Raw genomic sequence first — 17,260 nt, 5'->3', positions numbered from 1 at the left:
ATCACCCAGAATTATAAGCTTGCCCTCTTTTGGCACATTGATGATGAGGCTCTCTAGGTCTTCATAAGATTTTTCTTTGACCTCATCAGGGTTTGTCATGGTGGGGGCATATGCACTGATGGCAACCTCATTGTCATAAGTCTATTGTTCACTCCTTTTGGTAGGCATACAAACTTGTTGACTAGTTTAGTTTTGATTGCAAAACCAATACCAGCTTTATGGTGCTCCCCTTCACTGTAACCATTCAAGAAAAAACACGTTTCCAGCTCTGACTTCAGTAATCTGGCCTTCATTTGCTTGCCTTATTTCACTCAGGACTGCTATTTGGATGTGATACCTGCTGAGTTCTCTCACAGCAAGAACTGTCTTTCAGGTCTACTGGATTTTGTGTGATAAGTGTTTATAAGTGTTTTATAAGTTTACATATGTTTATAAGTGTTTATACATGTTCGCACATTTCATGTACCCATGGTGAGTAGAATCATTTTTGCAAAAGTTTTTGTGCATTTTTTTTGTTGTGTTTCCACCGCAGGGTGGGATCCCCACCTGCTTGGTAAGCAGGCCAGGGTTGGGTGAAGCATACAATTTTTAGGGCATCTTTTCTAGTCCCTTCCTCACACCAGGAGGTGAACAGTGCAGTCCATAAAAGGCTGCTCAGATACCCAAGGGGCTGCAGAATCCCACTGCAGCTTCCAGTGAGAGATGATCCTATGGTCTGGGCCACCTGTTGCAGAGTTGCGACTACAGTTCCCCGTGTATCTGCCCCCGCTGCTTTGTCACCTGCCTGTCGCCACAGGACTTTGAGGTAAGTAAATAAAAGGGGGCGAGGGGTGGAATGATATGGGTGATGTCTTTTGATTTATGCATAAATTGGATTTAAGTGAGGCAGAGTTGGGCTTCACTCTCCCTCTCTCTTTTTTCTGTTTCTACTTTTTTCTTTTTTTTAAACTTTATTAATTTATTTTGATTTATCAACAATCACTTCCATAAGCTTTTGAGTTAAAAATTTTCCTCCCCCTCTCTTCCCACCTCCCTCCCCAAGACGGCATGCAATCTGATATAGGCTATACATATACATTCCTATTAAACATATTTTCACATTAGTGATGTTGTAAGAATTAGAACCAATAGGAGGAACTACCAGAAAGAGGAAACAAAACACAACAGAAGAAAAAAAGTAGCAAATAGTCTGCTTCAATCTGTATTCAGACTCCATAGTTCTTTCTTTGGATGTGGATAGCATTTTCCATCATGAGGCCTTTGGAGATGTCTTAGATCCTTGCACTGCTGAGAAGGGCTATCTATCAATGTTAGTCATCACACAACATGGCTGTTATTGTGTACAATGTTTTCCTGGTGCTGCTCACTTCACTCAGCATCAGACCATAACAAGTCTTTCCAGGTTTTTCTGAAGTCCGCCTGCTCATCATTTCTTATAGCACAATAGTATCCCATTACATTCATATACCACAATTTGTTCAGGACCTTGGCCCTTTTAAGCTAAGGTCTTTTCAGGTTCTCATTTTGAGTAAGGCAATGCCCATTCAGTGAGTAGGCCTCTTTAAGAAATGAGTAAAGGGATGGCCCCTTTAATTAAAAAAAAAAATTGAACTGGAAGGGGAAGACCCTCAGGGTTGCCGAGTGAAAGAGAAACAGTTACAATTTATATTCACTCTGAGCTAGGAGGGCCCAAAAAATTAACCATTAAGTGCTTGGACAGGGACCTATTGTCTAGTCCATGAGATTCAGAGTGAATTGGGTTTAAGGCTTGGTGTTTGATGTGGGAAAATGGTCTGTTATATGAAACACTTCATAAGAACTTTAATTTCAAAATAGTGCATCTTGTTGTAGGAGTATTGCCTTCAAAATGCAGCAGTGAAAGAACATTATGAGGAACCCTGTGCCTACGCTGAGGCTACTACAACTCACTGTTGATGTTTAGATGTCAAGGGTGCGGGGACCCCAAAATTGTGACACACAGGTCCTGTCTAAATGAATTCGACCCAAGCCTTCTTTCAGTCAAAGACAAGGCCATATTGGCCAGACTCTTAAAGAATCTAAACTTTTGTGACACTTGTAAGGACGAGTGGGCATGAGGAAGTCTCAGCACTTAAATGGCGGCTAGGATGGATCTTATATACAGAAAGACTGTGGGAGGGATCTAGGAGTGGCCAAGTAGTTTGGGGTGACTGGAGGAGGGTCCAGGAGAAGGGGTATCTTGATGGGAGTGGCCAGCAAACTGGGATGACTGGAGGGTTTAGGGAGGATCTGGATAGGAGTGACGGGGAGGTTGATGGGATCTAGATAGGATCCAGGATAGGAAATTGCTAGGGCCATTGGGGGTGGGGGGGGAGGTAATAGACAATGGAGGGCTAGGCTTAATTAGTGTAACAAAGAATTGGGAGATTGGGTATAGGCTATAAGGAAAGGCCAGATGATAGGATTATAGTCTCAGGAAACTGCTAGACATCCTTGACCAGGTAAAAGAGTTCAAGGAGAGTCCCATAGACAAATGGGACCCAAATACTTTTTGGGGTGAGGGGCAAAGATCTCAGCTTGGACCCATACCCCAAAGTCACCACACCCTTACTATTTCTGCTCCTCTTTGGGGTACTCAATTATATATCATCTTGCATTGTTATTTAACTGTGTCAAGTGTATTGTTTATTCTTCCAATTAAGAGTAGATTCCTGGACAACAATAATTGTCCCTAGTGCTTCTCTTAATATTTTCCATAGGCTTAGTATACTGCTGAGCACATAGTGGGTATTCAAGAATATATTTGTTAGGGGGCAGCTAGGTGGCTCAGTGGATAGAGCACTGGCCCTGGATTCAGGAGCCTCAGACACACAACACTTACTAGCTGTATGACCCTGGGCAAAGTCACTTAACCCCATTGCCTAGCCTAAAAAAAAAAATATATATATATATATATATATATATATATATATATATATATTTGTTCAATTGAACAATAATCCTGGCTCTTATCTATCCAAATTATTTGAGGAATACAGCGATTTGAATTTTCCCAGAAATTTTCCCTGCTATGTGACTAAAAGTAAAAAGTATTCTTATTTTAATTTAAAGCATTTTCCTTTTTTTAACTTAGAAATCCCATCAGGAACTACATTTTACATAAATATTGTTTAACTACTGAAGTCTAAAAGTTAATTTTGTGATGAAAAGAGCCAAATTAATCCTCATTTGCAAAAGACAAGTGAACATTTGGCAACAATTTCCACATCTGCTTTTAATCCATTTGAAAGTATTGAGGAAAGAGAGAGATAAAAGGAGCTGGCAATTATAATATTTCTCCATTAGTCATCTAGTAGTAGTTGTCCATAGCTGTTCTTTTTAATTGAAGCTGACTACTAATAGGATGTGTAGACACGGCCCAAAGCAAACATCTGGACAGGAATTAGACCACCGTTTGTTGTCCTTGGGATGGTAGCAGTTCAGTGTGGGAACCTGTTCTTCCTTTTTTTCTTTTTTTTCACCTTTGATTCCAAATGTTCCAGGCCTCTTATTGGGCTGTGTGAATCCAATCACTTCTATTTAGGCTCACAGAAAGTAACTTCCCCGTTAGCTGTCAACAGGCTTTATTTTTAAACACCATCTCTAATTCCTTATACACTGACAACACTTAGTAGAGAAAAAAACAAAACCAAAAACGATTCTGCCTGCCTCCCAGAGTGCAGATTTAAAACAATTTTGCTAGACAGAAATCACCACTGTTATTCTTTATGGCAGGAGACTCCATTTTATCTAAAATTCATACCTCCCTCAATGCCTAGCACAATGCTCTGTATAGAGTCGATGTTTACTAAGTGTTGGTTGTATTTGTATAAAGGGCACGGTTTGGAAGCAGCTCTGGTTTCCAGGGTGTATTTGCCCAGTTGCCCTGCTTTAATGGGATACACCCAAAGTGAGTGAAGTACAGCTTGTGGTTACGTAGCCGTTGGTGTGAATTCTAATAGGAGGGACTGATTTGTGATAAAGCAGTGCTGGAGGATGCTTGAAATCTGGTGCCAAGGTCGAGAGGAAGAACGGAGAAGGTTAAGAGAGTGGTTGGAGTAAAGAAGTTAATGACAATGTAGAGCTCGAAGAATCTGACTGCCTCTGCCCTGATATTCCCCATTTTCTGGAGCAGCAAGATGATGTAGCAGATAGAGTGCTGGCCTTGCAGTCAGGATGACCTACAAGTAAGGACCAGTAAGGATGCTTACAAGCTCTGTGACCCTGGACAAGTCACTTAATCCTGTTTGCCTCAGTTTCCTCATCTGTAAAATGATCTGGAGAAAGAAATGGCAAACCGCTCTAGTTTCTTTGCCAAAAAAACCCAAAATGGGGCATGGAGTGTTGAATGCAACTAAATAATCTCCTTTTTTTAGATATAACTCAGGGATAGATGTGCCATAAAGAGAGGTCTGGGAGGACTCGTATCCTCTCTTGAAGTATGTGAGCTCCTAGAGAGAAAGGACTGTGGATTTTTAAAAAACTTTTTTTATATCCCCAGCACCTAGTACAGTGCTAGACATATGTTGTTGTTCAGTTGTTTCAGTCATACCCAACTTTTCATGACTTCATTTTGGGTTTTCTTGACAGATACTGGAGTGGTTTGCCATTTCCTTCTTCAGCTCATCTTACAGATGAGGAAACTGAGGTAAGCAAGTTAAGTGACTTACCCAAGGTCACACAGCTAGCAAGTGCCTTAGGTGGGATTTGAACTCACAAAGATAAGTCTTCCTGACTCCAGGCCCTTATAGGCACTTAATAAATAAATACTTGTTGATTGACTGACTGGAAGGAAGAAGAATGGCCCCTCTCAAAAGCTCTTGGACCAACTTTGCCTTCTCACATAGGCATTCAATGAGTAAGTATTCCTTGTATTCATCTGGAATCAAGCCAACCAGATATTGAAGATGCTATTATTGTCTTTCTCCTGAATTCTGGTAACATCATGAAACCAAGAGAAGGGAGAGAAATTTCTAAGATCTATACCCATAACTCTGTTGAGGCCATTTAATGCAATCCCCCTATTTTTACAGATGAGAAAGTGAAGCCCAAGGAGGTTAAGCGACTCGCCCAAATTCACACAGGTAATAAGTGGCAGAGACAACATTCAAATCCTCATCCTGGTCTTTTCCCTCCAAAGCCACTGATCTTTCAGCACTGTACCATGTTGATTCTCTAACTTTTGAGGGCATCTGCCAAATGGAGATCATAGTGGTGCCATGGAAAGTGTTGGATTTGGGGTTAGAGGATTTAGCTTCAAATCCCAGCCTTGCTTCTACTTACTGCCTGTGTGGCCTTGGGCAAGTCACTTGCATTTACATCTTCCATCTGTAAAACAGGGGGGTGGATTGGATGACCTCTGAGGTCCTTTCCAGCTCTAATTGTGTGGTCATCTTCATCTCCATCTCTTAGAATCTTGAGTTCCCATCTAGGCTCAGATAAGCTGCCATTTTCTATAGGAAGCCTTTGTTTATCATCCTAGTTGTTAGTACTGTTTTCCTCCTGAGATGAAATTGTATTGACTATCATTGTCTCTGTAAATGCTATCTTTCCCCTCCTCCCCCAGTAGGGATGTAATAAGCCCTTTGGGGGCTGGGACTCTTTTTCTTTCTTTTTTTTTTTTGGTGAGGCAATTGGGGTTAAGTGACTTGCCCAGGGTCACACAGCTAGTAAGTGTCATGTGTCTGAGACCATATTTGAACTCAGGTCCTCCTGACTCCAAGGCCAGAGCTCTATCCACTGTGCCACTTAGCTGCCCCAGATGGGACTCTTTTTCCTTTTTTCTTTGTATTCCCACAGTTTAGAACCATACCTGGAAACAGCAGATGCTTAATAGATGTTGGTTATATTGAACCCTATGTATTTCAATAATTACCAATATTAATTACTATTGTCAGGATCCCCATGCCAAGACCACCCCTCTATTTTTTTTCTCTTCTCTGTTTTCCAGAGCTAAGGCTCAGTAAGCAGGCTGTGCCCTGATCTTGTCATAACAACAATCCTTTGCACTCACCTTTTGGATGAACTCAGCCACAGTAAAATCCTGGAATTGTTTCCACCCCAGCCCCAGGTGGTCCCTGAGCTCAGACAAACACCTGCAGGAACCACGTTCCCATCAGGAAGCCCTGTGACAAATCAAACTCATCTCTTTATTTGTTATCCCTCATGTCACACCTCACTGAGTAGCCACTGCTATATGTATCAAGGTTTGCCCTCACTGAAGTGGATCTCCTCCTAGAGTAGATCTTAGACATGTGTCTACTTTCCCTCTTCCAACAGAATAAAAAAGCTTTTTGCTTATGACCACTATTAGCTCTTTGTTTTTATTTTGTTTTTATTTTATTTCTTACTTTTTATTTTATTTCTTACTGTTAACGGTGGTTGTGATAGCCTGTGTGAGCTCTTTGATATTTTTAGAGTTAGCAGTGGGTGTATAACCTTTGTGATTCTTTGATCATTTATTTTCAGAGTTGAGTTGACACTATTATTAACTACTTAGTGAGTTTAGACCAGGACAACTAAGTGGCACAGTGAATAGAGTGCCAGTCCTACAGTCAGGAAGACTCATCTTCCTGAGTTCAAATCTGGCCTCAAACACTTACTAGCTGTGTAACCCTGGGCAAGTCACTTAATCCTGTTTTCCTCAGTTTCCAGCTAGAGAAAGAAATGGCAAACCACTCCAGTATCTCTGCTAAGAAAACTCCAAATGGAGTCACAAAGAGTCAGAAACAACTGAACAACATAGACTTAAGACCAAGGCTTCTTAGTCTAGGGTGGAGTAAGGGAGCCCGTGGATAGATTTCAGGGTCTGTGAACTTGGATGGGAGGGAAAAACTTACATCTTTATCTTGTCTAACCTCTAACTGAAAAGTAGTATTTCCTCCAATTATGTACATATAAGCAATAAATTCTATTCTGACAGAGGATCTGTAGGCTTTACCAGACTCCTTCAAGAGGTCTATGACACAAAAAAGGTTAAGAACCTCTGGATTAGGTAGATGTCAGAATGATAAAATGAAAGTGACTTTCAACCGCAGTATCTTTTAATCTTCTAAAAGACAAGTTACAGATGTTTCTAAATCACACCTTGGGTAAATATCAAATGAAACCAAGGGTCCTAATTTTAATGCAGTTTTATAAAATAGCATTCAGAATATGTGCTAGCACAGTCCTAGGACTTAGCATGTGTTACTTGAAAAGTCCCTCCAAACAGAAACATCTGGCCAGTCTTTTGAATGATTTAGGGTGCTAATAGACAACTCATTATTAGCACAAGAAACGTGTTCTCCTGGCAACACACATATGGTCCATAAGATGTCAACCTCTTTGAAAATGAGGCAGAACTATCTAGCTAAGTAAGAGATAACTCCCAGTTGCACAGATTCTTTGGAACCCTGGTTCTCAGAAAAACTAAAGGAAGGAATCATCTGAAAATCCAAAATAGAATCTTTTGAATACCAAATATGTGAGATAATCTGGGCTCCTGCAGAGTTGTTAAGAAGGAGGAAGAGTTCATTCAGGGCTTTATTGAACATAATTTATTGCCTTCCAAAGGGTCAAGGACTCTAGGGAAGAAAAAAAAAGTTAAAAACCCTATCTGCTGGACTATTTTCAGTCAAAAATTATCTAGTCAAAGTCTAGGTCGATCACTGCCACTGACCAGATGAAAAAGAGAGCCCCCTACTACTGTTCTTCTTAGAGCTTATTTGGATGACCCCAACTTAGGGATTAAAGTAGATACAAAGGCTACCATTTAAATATTCTGACCTTTGACTCCTTTCTATTAAAATATTTTTTTAAAAAAACTTGAGCAGTATTACATTTAAGTCTTCTATTCAATTCAGTGAGAATTTCATGTGTGGCTTGTGATAGGTCCCTTACCTCTGGAATTTCCAGAATTTTGTCCTCAAGACAGCTGCCTTGTAGTTCATGCCATAAATTAGCTGCCCATGTCTTCTGTAGGCTGGCTGGAACCCATCCAAGAAACTTGACCCCCATTTTGCAAAGACTTCAGAAGCAATAATTCAATCAAAGAAAGCCTCTCAGAATATGTCTTCATTGGGAAGCAAAGCCTTAAATTTTGGACTTGACTATTCATTGACTTACGTCGTTTTGGCCAAAATAGGAAAGGAATCCCAATTGTATGAGGTCAAATATGCTTTCCCCCCACCCTCTTAATTGAAATGGGAAAGATGATCCAACTCATAGAAAAGATTTGTTGGTAAAATTTGTGTTCTGGGACCCTTTTATAATAGCAGTCCTCTTCTTTTTTTCTTTTCTGTATTTTCAATTCTGTTGAAGATCAAGAAGCCACAGCAGAGAGAGGGACTGACCAGTTCCTGAATCAGTCTTGCAGAACAACAGGCAGCAAATTTCTTACAAAGTGCAATGAGTGAGTGAGCAATTTCCTTCTTCCCACTGTGTTGAGGGACTGTAAAGTTTCTGAGGAGGCTCCGACTTCTTGGTTTTACCTTCCTTCACAGAAGCAGCAGGACAGAATGTGTGTTGGGGATGGGAGGGAGGATGGGAGTAGAGATTGGATTTACTATCTGCCATTGCTAGGAAATTGGAACAAGGCAAGGCAGCTCGCTTGGCCCATAGCTGTCACAAGTTCTTGCTGTTGATGTATTTCCTTGTTTGCCATTTTTTAATAGGTTACTCAGGGTCTCAACTACCAGTGTGAATGATTTCCACAGTGCTTGCTATTTTAATTAAATTGTTCTTTGTCTTTACTATTGCGAAGAAGTCTAAGTGATTTATCAACATGAGTGGATTAAAGAGAAAATTGCATATCCAGTGGTATAGGAGCAATGAGGCAGTGAAGTACCTAGAACATGGTAATCATAAGCAGAAGTGAGTCTCCTCATCAGTGCACACACTTTCCACCTCGTGACATTTGTATTCTCTGTACTGGATTTTCCACAGTCTGTGTTATTCCTTTGCATGCAACCATTAAATAAGGATATTTGTCTTGTATCAGAACATCCCTACTTCCTTATGCTTAATATAGGTTTGTAAAGGGATGAGTAATGATAGGACAATGGGGCAAAGTATTTGAGGGTAGAGTCCACTGTCAAGTTGAACTTATTAAATATAATTTCAAGATTTTGAAGGGAAGACACTGAGGACAGAGCAGATTTAATGGAATGGTTATATAGGTCAGGACTAGAGATATAGGTTTGGGAGTTATCTGCCTAGAAATAATTGTTGAAGCCATGGGAATGAAGAAAATTACCATGGGAGAACATATATACAGAAAGGGTCAGAGCCAAGAAGAATATCTACTTTATAAGATTGGGAAGATAGATCGATAGGTAGATAGATAGATAGATAGATAGATAGATAGATAGATAGATAGATAGATAGAGAAGCACTTACTAGACATCTGTTATGAGCCAGGCACTGTGCTAACATAGACAAAGAGCCAATGGAGATGGATAGATGAGTAATTAGAGGGGCAGGGGTCAAAACTAGTGGTAAAGATTTGAGAGTCATCTGTATAGAGGTGATAGTTGAAGCCATGGGAGTGAATAAAATAGCCAAGGGAGAAAAGTATATAGAGATAAGGGTCAAGGACAGTCTCCATGAAGATATCCACTTTATGAGTCGGGGGAGATAGATAGACAGACAAACAGAGCAGGTATTTACTAAGTTTACCGAGTTCTGGAAGTAGATGAAGAGCCAGTGGAGAGAGAGAAGTAACAGGAGATGGCAAGGGGCATAACCAGAAAACTATGGTGTCTTTGAAGCCAAGAGGTAAGAGAGTATCCAGTTGGAGAATGTATTAGTGACACACATCCTTCCATCTTCAGAATTTAAGGGGCCTCCTTTCTGAGACAGGAAGTAGCAATTGCCATAAGTTACAACTTCTCTGAGTTTCAGTTTCTTCATCATTAAAATAAGAGGATTGTACTAGAAGGCAATCTGTAAGATCCCTTTCAGCTCCTATATTCTACATATTTTAACTTTTAACAATAAAATTAATAAAGTACAAACAGCATATACCAAGAATGAAGGAGGAAAAAAGACCCATGGGTAGTTGCTGCAGAACTAATATCTATTTACCACAAGGGGGCACCAGAACTCCAAAATCTTGCTGCATTATTTATTGAGCTACAGAACAACGAAAATTTTCTGTCCTTAGTTAAAAAATGAAACCTTGTGCCACTTGAGGACAACTTCTCTCTACAAATAGTCACTATAACTCATGTTTGCTCCCATCAGAGTTCTCTCTGAAAACATCTGAGTTTAGTTCATTTCTAACCCTGTTGCTTGCTACCTATACATACAGGTTGACTTACTCTCACTGATCATGTTGCCTTCTTTGTAAAATGTGGGGATTGGATTAGATGAATTCACAGGATCATAAGTTTTGCAGATGGAGAAACTAAGGTCCAGGGTAGGAGGAAGGAACTCGTTCAAAGATAATCAGCTGAGCCAGAGCATGAACCTAGGTCCAAAAAGCTATTAGTCCATATACTTATATCCTTATAATTCAAACAAGAAATGAATTGAATGTTTGAGTGATGAGTGTAGCAATGCACATTTATCTAGTGCTTTGAGATTTATAGAGTTGTTTTTTTTCCCTTGTGGCAACTCTATGAAGTAGGTATAACAAATAAGATCATTGATTTTAGAGCTGAAAGATCCTCAGAAATCATTTAATCCAAACACTTATTTTGTGGGCCTTATTCTGAGGCCCAGTAGGGTGAAGTGAATTTCCCATGGTCCCGAAAGAAGTAACTATGGGATCTAGAATTCAAATCCAGGTGTTCTGCTACCTTATGCCCTGACGTTCTCTCAGTATCTTAAATTGAAGGTGCTATGCTAGGTATTGTTAGAATTACAGAAATGGACAAGTCATCATCCCAGCCCCTAAATCAGAGATAAGACATGAATACAAATCTCAACAATATGTAAGTATATAACATGTGCCATAAGATAGTGGTGTGAATGAGGAGAAGAGGCAAGGATTTAGAGATGTGGGTATGGGCATGCTGGGCCAAGGGAATGCCGTGATCAAAGACACAGAGACAGAAATTGTAGGTATTTTTACTGGAGTCATAGAAGAATAGTTTGTGAGGTACTGCTTACGTAGGGCTGTAACAGAAGCTAAGACTGAGGAAATAGGTAGTAGCCAGGGAACAAAGATCCTTGAATTCCAGGCTAAAGAATATGACTTTTACTCTGCAAGCGATAGTCACTGAAAGTTTTTAAACAGTAGAATAAGACAATCAAAGCAATACTTCAGGAGAAATAATGTGTCTCCCTGACACAAAACCTTATCTTTTTTATATAAGTTATCTCCCAGTGATGCTGGAAAGCTCTAAATCCTGGAACTCTACAACCTCTGAATTAAAGCTGAGGTGACCCAAAAAGGACACCTGAAACATATATGGTAGACACAAATAGGTTGAAGTATATTTTCTTTTTTTATATATTAATTTATTTTTAGTTTTCAACAATCACTTCCATATGCTTTTGAGTTTTACATTTTTCGCCCCCTTCCTCCCCCCGCCCCTAGATGGTATGCAATCTGATATAGACTCTACATATACATTCCTATTAAACATATTTTCACATTAGTCATATTGTAAGGAAGAATTAGAACCAATAGGAGGAACCACAAGAAAGAGGAAATAAAACAAAACAGAAGGAAAAAAAAGAGTCAATAGTATGTTTCCATCTGCATTCAAACTCCATAGTTCTTTCTCTGGATGTGGATAGCATTTTCCATCATGAAACTTTTGGAGATGTCTTAAATCCTGGCGTTGCTAAGAAGGGCTAAGTCTATCAAAGTTAGTCATCACACAAGGTGGCTGTTACTGTGTACCATGTTCTCCTGGTTCTGCTCACTTTACTTAGCATCAGTCCATACAACCTTTCCACGTTTTTTCTGAAATCTGCCTGCTCAACATTTCTTGTAGCTCAACAGTATTTCATTACATTCATATACCACAACTTGTTCAGCCATTCCCCAATTGATGGGCATCCTCTCAATTTCCAATTCTTTGCCACCACAAAGAGCTGCTATAAATATTTTTGTACATGCAGGTCCTTTCCCCATTTTTATGATCTCTTTGGGATATAGTCCTAGAAGTGCTGTCACTGGGTCAAAGGGTATGCACATTTTTATAGACCTTTGGGCATAGTTCCAAATTGCTCTCCAAAATGGTTGGATCATTTCACAACTCCACCAACAGTGCATTAGTGTTCCAATTTTCCCACATCTTCTCCAGCATCTATCATTTTCCTGTTTTGTCATGTTGGCCAATCTGATAGGTGTGATGTGGTACCTCAGAGTTGTTCTGATTTGCTGAAGCATGTTTTCAATGACAACATATATGCAAGAAGCAGGGAAAGGAATATCAATCAGGAAATGGATGGAAAAGGAGGTGGCACAATCATGTAGCAAAAGCCAGTGATAAGAGATAGTCAAGTTGAAATTGGAATATTTTCACCTGGAAAAAAGGGAAGTAAAGAGAGGCACCTTGCGTTACACTTATGGACTCCTTTTTCTATTTCTTTTGCTGGATTTTGCTGGCTCATTATCCATGTCTTGTTCCCTAATTATGAATGTTCCCCAACATTCGGTAAAACAAAACAAAACAGAACAAAACTCTGTTCTCTCCTTCTGCTTCTTTTTCTCTCTTGGCAATCTCATCAGCTCTCAGGGGATTAACTATTATCTATCTCTATGCAGATGACTCATAGGTCTATATATCTAATCCCAAGTTTAAGACCCAGATGATCAATTTTAGAATTTCAATCAACTCTATGGGCTTCCTATTGCCTTTAGAGAACAATATAAACTCTTCTGCTTAGCTTTTAAAGCCCTATAAAACCTATCCTCAACCTGTCTTTTCAACCTCATTAGACATTATCCCCACCTTATGCTCTGAAAGCCAACCAGATGAGTTTTCTTTCTGTTCCTCATGTGTAACACTCCATCTCCTACCTTTGCATCTTTGTATTGCCTGGTCCATTTGTCTGGCATGCACTCCATCCTTACCTCTGCTTCATAGAGTCCTCATTTTCCTTTACAATACAGTTCCTCCCACATCTCCATCTCCTGGCTCCACACTTTATACTGGCTGACCCCCATGCTGGAATGTACTGTCTTACTGCAGCCTCAGCTGAAGCACTATATTCTGCATGAAGCTTTTCCTGACTTCCCCAACTGCTAATACCCTCCCCAACTACCTTTTATTTACCTATATACTTTGTATAATTCATATTGTTAACTTTATATTTATGCTGTATATATTTTAATGTGTAATTGTCTCCTCTATTAGAACGTAAGTTTCATTCTTTGCATTTGTGTCCCCAGAGCATAAGGTCTAATAGATAGTAGATACTTAATAAATACCTAATGATTAATTGATTTCTTTCCTGTTGAATAAGTAGTTGATAAGTGAAAGAAGCTCATCCCTACTGTCAGATGCATTGCTGCATAGGAGAGGGAGGTGGTGAGGATAGGATAGGCAGAAGAAAAGTGTCCCTAGGAAGGTGCTGGTAACATCTTTTAACTTTCCATCCCTGGTGCAAGGCCCTAGAAGTTCCACCCTACTTACATCTTGAAAGATGGTCCAGTATCCATGAAATTTAAAAAAGAAAAGAAAAAGACCTAAAAGAAGGCCTCCAGCATAAATCCTCTATGGGTTTATAGAAAAATGGGGGAGTCACAGAGGATGAGAAAGTATGGAGGGGTTGCATTCTGGACCAGTGGAGAATCCATATTGATGACAGGACAGATCCCATGAAATATAACCTAGCATTGGTTTGCAAGATGGATTGAGGGGAGGGAGACAAATTAAGAGGCCATAGTAATGTTGTCATGTAGGGGAGTCTTAACTCCATACTGTAGGAAGTGTAAGAAAGGAAGGGGTCTTTTGGGGTTGGAGTGATCAAAGAGAGCATCATGGATGGGTTGGCATTTGTTCTGGATTCTGAAATGGGGAGGGTTGGGTTTTTGTAGCTAAAGATGAGGGTGAAGCCAGAGGATTCCAGAAAGAACAAAGGTACTGGTTGAAAAACAGTACAAGGTGAGATTGTTCAGGAAATAGTTCAGGTTTATGGGTGTGTAGGGTTCCTGAATCAGGTATCATGAGCGATAAAGATGGAAAGGTAGGTTTAGTAGGCAATGGTGAGCAATTGAAGGTTTTTGAATACGAAAGACATCATAAGTAACACTGTCCTTACTCCAAACCATATTTCTCACCTTTACATTAAACTTTACATTATAATATCTTTATTCACAGGACCCTCCCTGCTTTGCCTCCCTCCACCCAAACTTTCCCTTCTTCTTAATTTCCCAATTATAGGATGGAGGGCTTCACTATCCTCCCAGTCACCCACACTCATAACCTAAGTTTCATCCTTGACTCCTTACTCTCTCCCTCCCTCCCCCCAGAACCAATCTGCTGCCAACTCCTGTTAATTCTACCTTTACAACATCTCTTTATGCTTCCTTCTCTCCTCTAACGCTGTCAGCACCTTGGTACAAGCCCTCATGACCTCATGCACAGACTATTTCAATAGACTATCGTTGCTCTCTCTGCCTCAAGCCTTTCCCCACTCCATTGATCTTCCAAGAAGTTGTCAAGTTGATTTTTCCAAAGCCGAGGTCTGACAATTCACTGCCTCTCCACCCCCTCTAATAAATTTCAGTGGCTGCCTATAATCTCCAAGATAAAATAGAAATTCATCTGTTCGGCTTTTAAAGACCTTCATCACCTGATCCCTTTCTACCTTTCCATTCTTCTTACTCCTTATATATCTACTACCACATACTCTGTGATCCACAGAGTATCATCGAGGGGCTTTCTTTGCTCTTCCTTGAACATATCCTGATTTAGGGCAACTTCCTTGGCTGTCTCCCCTACCAGGAACTGTCCTCTTCTTCCTCATTTCTTCCTCCTGGCTTCCCTGGCTTCGTTCAAGTCTTAGCTATAGCTCTTTTTGTGGAGGCAAAGAATTGGAAATTGAGTGGATGCCCATCAAATGGGGAATGGCTGACCAAGTTGTAATATATGAATGTAATGGGATACTATTGTTCCATAAGAAATGATGAGCAGGTAGATTTCAGCAAAACCTGGAAAGACTTACATGAATTGATGCTGAGTGAAGTGAGCAGAACCAGAACATTGTACACAGTAAAATCAATATTGTATGATGATCAGCTATGCCTGACTTAGCTCTTCTCAGCAATACAATGGTCTAATATAGTTTCAAAAGATTCATGATGGAAAAGGCTATCCATATCCAGAGAAAGAACTGATGGAGTCTGAATGCAGATCGAAGCATATTATTTTCACTCTCTGTTTTTTCCCCCTTTGTTCTGTTTCTCTTTTAACAACATGGCTAATGTAGAAATATGTTTTACTTGACTGTACATGTATAACCTATATCACATTGCTTGCCATCTTGGGAAGGGGGGTGGGAGAGAGAAAGAAAAATATAGAACTCAAAATCTTATAAAAATTAATCTTGAAAATTGTCCTTACATATAATCAGAAAAAATAAAATTCTACTCAAGTTTAGCTAAAATCCCAACTTCTGCAAGAAACCTTTCTCTATCCCACTTAATATTAGTTCCTTCCCCCTGAGATTATCTCTGATTTATCCTCCACATATTTTGTTTGTACCAAGTGTGTTTTTTATCTTCCCTATTAGACTGAGCTCCTTGAGACCAGGGACTGTTTTGTCTCTCTTTGTATTTCCAGTGCTTATCATGGTTCCTGGACATGGTGGATACTTAATAAATACTTGTTGACTTTGACTTGACTTTCACCTCTTCTGCTTTCCTTTTCAACTCCAACTCTTGGGGCAATAATGAGAAACCATATGCAGCAACACAAAGTCATTCACCTCCCTAAATTCTTTTTCCCCATTCAGTTCTGGCCAAATTTTAGGGTTTGTTGGTAAATGTCTGTAGAGAACAAACCCCTAAGCCTGACATAGTTTTAGAAATAATTGTATTAAGTCAGTTAGCAAAGGAAAAAGTTAGAAAAAGGTGTGGATCCTACCTACCTCAAATCTTTCTGAGGTTATATTATATAGAGTTCAGACAAGGGTGTGAGGACATTTGCCTGATTGGCCTCGTGTAGGCATTAGACGATTTCCAGAGGATGTATATCAGCAGATAATTTTAAGTATCCAAATATGGGGAACCCAAACACAAGCTTTGGGTCAACCCAAAACAAGATTTGAGTGGGATCTAAGCATTCCCTGTAGCTATCCAGCATCTCTGAGGTCAGTTTGACCTCTATTATAAACTTAGGGTTAGACAATTTTCTAGCCACGTAAAGGTAGGTTCAAACAATATTAAATGATAAATAATAAAAGACTTTAAGTAATAAAATATTTTCTCTCAGGTTTGATTCTGGACTCCTGTCCAACAGTGGTCTACTTCTATCACCAATAGACCCAGAACATGAAGAAAAGTCTTGGTCTCAAATCCTAAACAAAACTGGGTTAACTATGGATACCAGCTTTCTACTATGTTCATCTCCACCACAAAAGTGTGATCACTTCTTCAGTGATGTAGGATATCTCAGCAAGACTTCATTAAATAAATAAACTACAAGATTCATTAAATATCAGCCTTCCCTAAAGGGACTGGGGATCACTTTAGAAACTCAGAGTATGTTGACCTGAGTATTAGGCAAATGAGTACCAAAATGTAGCAGGTGAATAGTCTTTTATTTTTTTCCTGATCTAAAATCAAATGGCTTCATTGGCAAAATAGAGACAGCTTCTACCTAGACTTACAACTAAAAATTGTTGCAGGTGAGACCTGGCCCAGAAGACATTGTAACTGGGATTGCATTGCCTAAGGAGAGGGGAAAGCCTGTCTTTTAAAGAGGTAGCTATACTCTAATGCAGTGCTTCTTAAACAGTGGATCATGCATAACTGAATGTGCGGGTCATGGAAAATTTGGCAACAGTAAAAGGTTTCTGAATGCACAATGACCAAAAATTAATTCAAAATCAAGCACGTAATGAATCTGAGGTGTTTTTGTCAGCGCTTGCGCATGTTGCATCCCGCAACTTTCCTGCAGCCTTGGTTCTGAACACACAACATGTGCACTTTGCACTGCACATGCCTTCACGCCACACAGTGCCAGCAAAGGCTGCCAGAAACACCTCAGCTCAGACTTGAAACTATTGAATTGTAGTGTTTTTACTGTACATACAAAATTGTTAAATGAATTTTGGCTTGAGATTAGGACAGAATTTC

This window comes from Phascolarctos cinereus, unplaced genomic scaffold, assembly GCF_003287225.1.
Source record: "Phascolarctos cinereus isolate Bilbo 61053 unplaced genomic scaffold, phaCin_HiC Scaffold_726;HRSCAF=1367, whole genome shotgun sequence".
Lineage (NCBI taxonomy): Eukaryota > Metazoa > Chordata > Mammalia > Diprotodontia > Phascolarctidae > Phascolarctos > Phascolarctos cinereus.
This window is presented reverse-complemented; position numbering follows the sequence as displayed.